General features: G+C 37.1%; 1 protein-coding gene across 1 annotated transcript in view; it reads right to left on the bottom strand.

Moving 5' to 3' along the window:
• Positions 1–5,657, bottom strand: part of LOC145692621 (uncharacterized protein CG3556) — a 375,007-nt gene extending 369,350 nt beyond the window's left edge. Inside the window, exon 1 of the mRNA XM_081767946.1 lies at positions 5,436–5,657. The gene's annotated coding sequence lies outside the window, so the exon portion shown is untranslated. The remainder of the gene's footprint in view (positions 1–5,435) is intronic.
• Positions 5,658–6,000: the final 343 nt, after the last annotated feature.

Raw genomic sequence — 6,000 nt, forward strand, 5'->3', positions numbered from 1 at the left:
CATACGTTTAAAGATACACAAGTCATTACATAATAAATACACAACTAAATAGTAATTGTTGTTTAAATGTTGTATATAACGTCCTTCGTGGATCTCTCGTGCAAGAATTCTGATAATCTCTAGACGAAATTATCATGAATCATGAAGCACTCAAACAGTGTTTCAGACTAAGACTTGGGTGAAATAGTGTTTCCCACGAGGCTTAAACTTTCCATCTTGTCTCGATTTCTCGTATTACGTTTCTATGACGTTTCTCGTATCGCCTCGGATTTGCAAATCTACTTCTCATCTCGTTTTGGAGATGATTGAAGAAATTTCTTGTCTCGTTGGCAGCATCGGATTCCCGACTAGACAAACGAGGCAAATTGCCTAGGGCCACGCAACTCAGAGGGGCCGCAAAAGAAACAAATCAACATTCGGAACAATTTCATTAGTGAACAGTGGCGGATGAGAGGCACTCGACCATACATTGCCTAGGGACGAAAGGTTCCTAAATCTGCCACTGCTCGTGGGCAACAGTAAAATGGATATTCGAGCGTAAAGGCAGCCGCGGATTACTGCTCATTACATCGCCCTCTGTATAAGACGAAGCCATAGTTTTACACATCGGAACCGGAGCCAGATCTCCACTGAAGAAGGTAATACTAATAACCACTGACTTACTAGCAAACTCTACAGCTGAAAACAGGGCCTATCTTCATCTTTTAATCTCCTTAAGTCTCTCTTTATATTACGCTTCCTCTTTTTCTTCCTGCTCTTTCCGAAAACCCATTTTGGGAAAATATCCTACTAAACGCAGTGGTGAATCTAGAAGATAAAAACTGAAGGGAAGGGGGGGGGTAGCAAGAACCCAGACTATGGTAGGTACTTCATAAATTCACGATAAAGTTTCAAAACTATATGGATAAATTATTTTTGTTACTGAAAGAACTGGGGATGGGGGGGGGAGAATAAGTCCCTTCGGCTCTGAGCTAGCTGCACCAATGACTAAACGTATGTGAAATCTCATGTACGCTTCTCGGAAGCTAAGTATCCAGCCAGTGTTAATTATTTCCCTTTTTTGAATAACTAAATAATAATTTTACATTTATTCCACAACGAGTACAAATGGTGGGCTGCTGCTTCCTGAAACTTAATCAATACAACCGGTCAATTCGTAGTATTTTCTAGCATATATGTTGTTATAGTTATTCAAGGGGCTATTCAACAGCACAATTTCACACAATCTCGCTGCTCTAATGAATGGTGCGTGCACCTTAGGTACATGCGACCCCGAGTTAAATTCTTAATTTCGTTTCTAGATATTAGAAATTTGGACGGATTACACTTATTACGACACAATAAACTGTATATACTATCTACTTCTTATGTGGCCTCGGTGCTGAAACAAATAACAGAATTTCGGAGAAATATTAAATGTAAGGAACAGAACTTCTTTTTTCGTATAGTGCTTCAAATATTGAAACTATATATTTCTTGAATATTTTACATTTTAAGAATTTACGTAATTTTACATTTAGCAATACTGCACTTTCTATATTGATGTACGACTGGTTCTCAAGGCCATCAGAAAAATAATTAAAATCTATTTATTTAAGAAGAAACTTCTAGTCTAGTAAACAGGAACTATAGTTTTCATATATATGGTTGTGTTTAACATGATGTCTAAATTTACATACACTCATATATCTATATCTATATCTATATCTATATCTATATCTATATATATATATATATATATATATATATATATATATATATATATATACATATGTGAAAATTTAGACATAATATATTAAACACAGCCATATGTACGAAAACTATACTATATAGCATATATATATATACAATGATTTTGAGTTTAACGTTCCGTTCAGCAGCGAGGTTATATCGGACGTTGACTTACTTATTAACGTGGAATCCGAACCACATGACCTCCCACCGGGATTCGAACCCGGATCTCCCGCGCGAAAGACGTGTACGCTAACTGCTTTGGCAGGAAGAAGCTTATATATATGTGTCAGATGGGAGAGATACTGCTTGAATGTCTACAACGTTACATCTAATTTATAGATGCAATAACTTAATAACAGCAAAAGTATGACATAGGTGAGAGTTATATTTTAAGGTATCATCTTGAATTTCTCTTTGTGGAATTGAGGAAAATTCCTGGAAAACCCTCACCTTCGATGGCAGACTTTGAATTTCATCCTCGGGGAAGGCATTTCTATGAACAAGTTAGTGAATTAATATTATTTATTCCCACGTAAATTTCACGAACGAGAAAGAAAAAGACATAAAATAACAAAGATTTTGTTATGACTGAAGAATTCCTGTAAGTATATGATTTTTTAAATTACTTTTCTGTTTCCATGTAGGGTGAATGACGCAATGGTAGAGCAGTCACTTCTGATACAAAGGACTTCCATTTCGAATCTAGCCCATGGACAATGTCGTGTCCCTAAGCTTCCTCGGAACTCTCCATTTTCCTTCCATATTTTTGTTCCTTGATGTCTTATCCAGTTTCATTAATCCTCCATCTTCTTTCTCCTCCGTCAGAGGCTCTTGTTCCACACGAAGCTATATTTGGAATTGCCTCCTCTCGAATAGGTTCGTGAAAAGTTCAGCGGTTTATATTCGAAGAGGTCTGTCTCGTCTCGGATCTAGTGGCGAAAATTATGTCTCGTCTCGATTGTGGGCAACACACATAGTATTGCAAAGTACAACGAAATAATATAGATTCTAAACTATTCTGTCACAAGATAAAAGACCTAAAACTATTGCTATTTATTAAATTAAAAAAATAACTGGCTTTATGGTCTATGGAACCCCGAGGTTCAATTCCGCGTTCGTTGACTTCTATCCTTAGCCAAGTGGATCTAGTTTCTACTTTGTAATCCTATTTCTGGGAGATCCATCTCAATATTGTCCTCCCATCTACACCTACGTAGTTTTCCAATTGGAGTTCCACTTAAAACTTTAAAAGTGTTAATAGTTTCTTCCTTTCTAGCTACATGACCTGAGCCTTCTAGATTTCGTGACCCTAACAATTCTAATAAACACTAAAACTTACGTAGTTCCTCGTTATTCCGCCATTCCCCCTTCCCGTTTCTCTTATATATATATATATATATATATATATATATATATATATATATATATATATATATATATATATATATATATATATATATATATAGATAGATAGATAGATAGATAGATAGATAGATAGATATAGATATAGATATAGATATAGATATATAATTGATTAATTGATTAGTGTTTAATAAGGACGTCAGTTGCTAGGCTGTAAGTCATGAAAAGACCATATACAGTTCAATCAATATAGTAATGAAAATCGTGAAGCATTATTAATATCGGACAGTACTGCCCTCCCTCCCTCTGCAGAAAAAAGCAGAAATGCGTGGGAGAATCGGGTTCGATTCCCACCGGGAGTTCATATGATTCGGATCCCACGTTAAGCTCTAGGTCCACATCTCGTAACATCGCTGATAAACGGTTCGTTAAAATCAAATCAAATTCAAAATACCTAAAATGACGCTACATTCCATTTTGCGGAAAAAGAGGAGTTATACTCTGCTGGACAACATAACTGATTTACATAAATAAGTAGAAATGTTTTCACAATTGCACTTACAATTAGTAGGCGTGAAATAATATTAAAATAATACAGATAATATGGGCGTTTCGTTAGGAGGAATAGAGGAGGAATAGAAAACCCTATCTCCGCTTGCATGATATTAGTTGTTTGACTCCCAATCAATACATTATTATCTATGTCTATCAAAGTTCTATTACACGAAAATATAGAATAGTACAAAATATTATAGTCCTACTAGTAAGCATATCCGAAAGTTTGACATTCTGGGTGGGATGGGGTTGAAAAGTTCATTAATTAGTTGTAGAATGTACGCTCTTTTACACAGAATTTTGGTTTCTAAATTTCTAATTGAGGAGTGTTTAGATGCTCAGTGATGGGGTAGATGTTGACCGAACAATATAGAATATACGAGAGAGTCGTTCACAACCTAAACCTGAAATCGTCTCTATATCGTAAATAGTAAATATTACAATTATAAGGAATTATATTGTATTATTACGTTGCTATTAAATTTCCATGCCCCAATTAAGCGCCGATTCTATAGCATGAACTCACAGTTTTGAGTAACATCCAAACAACACTAATTTCCGCTGGGAATCGAATCCAGATCACCCGAATTAACAAACGGAAGCTAACCGTATAGGCATAACCAAATTCTGATAATGATTGTCTTAATATTTCATGAATATATTTCGTTGATTAACTGGTGTTTAAGGTTAAGTTTTCAATACCAAGGCTATTTGAGACTGGGTTTACAATGAGATCCAAACCACTAATCGAAATCGTATTTTAAGCAAGTACTCCAAACCTCGATCGAAAGTGGACCCACACGTACACCAAAAACTCACATTACTGATGGCCACAAAGGTACAGGCAGCATATTAAACTGACTAATAAATTGTTATTAACAGAAGAAGCTTAGGAAAAATATGACCGAAACGTTACATTTCTCTACACATTTGCATAAGTATGTTTTCACAGAAGGGAAACGATTGTCTTTGTTAAGCACTTTCAAATGTTCATAACATCTAAAGGAAATTAAAATGTTATCAACTATCAAACAAGTTGTCACTGCCATTTCACTCGTTCTGAAAAATAAGTCTACAACTTTTCATGCAAGTACAACAGGCACCAATTTACTGAAAAAGCAAACAGTACTTAGAAAGAAACATTTTTGGCAATATTCAAAAGAAAATCTTTTTTAAAAGAACTGCATCCCGAAGAAGAAGAGAAAAGCAGAGTTGCAATGCGTAGGAGGGAAAGGAATTTACACTTCTCAACCAAGAACCTTCTATCGTTCTGTTTACTTATTCCTTAACTCTCTGTAAACTTCAACTTCGAAACGTCAATAAAAAATCCGTATTCTGATTCATTGGCCTTCGTTATTTTATCAACAGAAATATGACCTTGCGGGCATCGAACACATAACCTCCACGTCTCTCCTTTATTCCTGCACGAAAGATACAGGGCGACCTTGTTATAAGGATTACAAGCAACCGGTAAACAAGTTTTATTTACATGCATACCAACGCAAGGACATTGCTTCACCGCTAACACAGAGTGTATATATTTATCTGAAGCCCATACATGATGATTCCAGAGAGTATTTCCTTCCCATCCTCTGCTCTGAGTGCAATTAACATCTTTCGGTCTCTGATGCAATTAAATAATTATCCAAGCACCAGGCGAGGGTTTCTACAACTGTTAGCCACAGGGGACGCCCCTCCAGTTTGCGGGTAGAGAGTCCCCTTTTCATTGCAAATGTTCTTCTCCCTTCCCCTCGACTGCAGAGAGAGTCAAATAATCCACTCACCTTGAGCCCTTCTCTTGCGGAACACTGCGGGAGCATCCACTGCGACCTCCAAGATCCTCCTCACTTGGCGATTGACCTCTCGACACGAGAAAAGCGTTAAGTCTCACTGAATGAAGGAGTGCCCTCACTGCCAGGAAAGGAAACCGGAACTCGACGCTTTTCAATGCAGATTTCGACTCCGAGCGGAATCCATCTCCACTGGAAACAAGAGGGCGCTACAGGCCTTCTGCGCTTTCGCCAATAAGCGCATGCGCTTCCTGCCTTCACATCAAGATTCTGCTTGCAATGGATGTAGTGTTGCCTGCCATTGGTGGAAGTTACTCGTGATATTGATATAAAGCGTATCTGAAACGCTCTCTCTTTGTGCGAAGGGTCTTGGCTTCGAATATCAACCTCGTAAGGGAGATCAAGAATTCGAGAATTGCAGAGAAAATAATAGAGGCTTTTGTCCGCATGACTTGTCAATAAGGAGTTCGAGTCTAGAGAAGGGCAATTACGTTCATTTTCAGAATTTCATAATTTACCGTTATTGACCCTCCTAGTTGGTGTAAAGGGTAGCGCGTAT

This window comes from Thermobia domestica, chromosome 8 (genome assembly GCF_964235325.1).
Source record: "Thermobia domestica chromosome 8, izTheDome1.hap1.1, whole genome shotgun sequence".
In the NCBI taxonomy this organism is placed as follows: Eukaryota; Metazoa; Arthropoda; class Insecta; order Zygentoma; family Lepismatidae; genus Thermobia; species Thermobia domestica.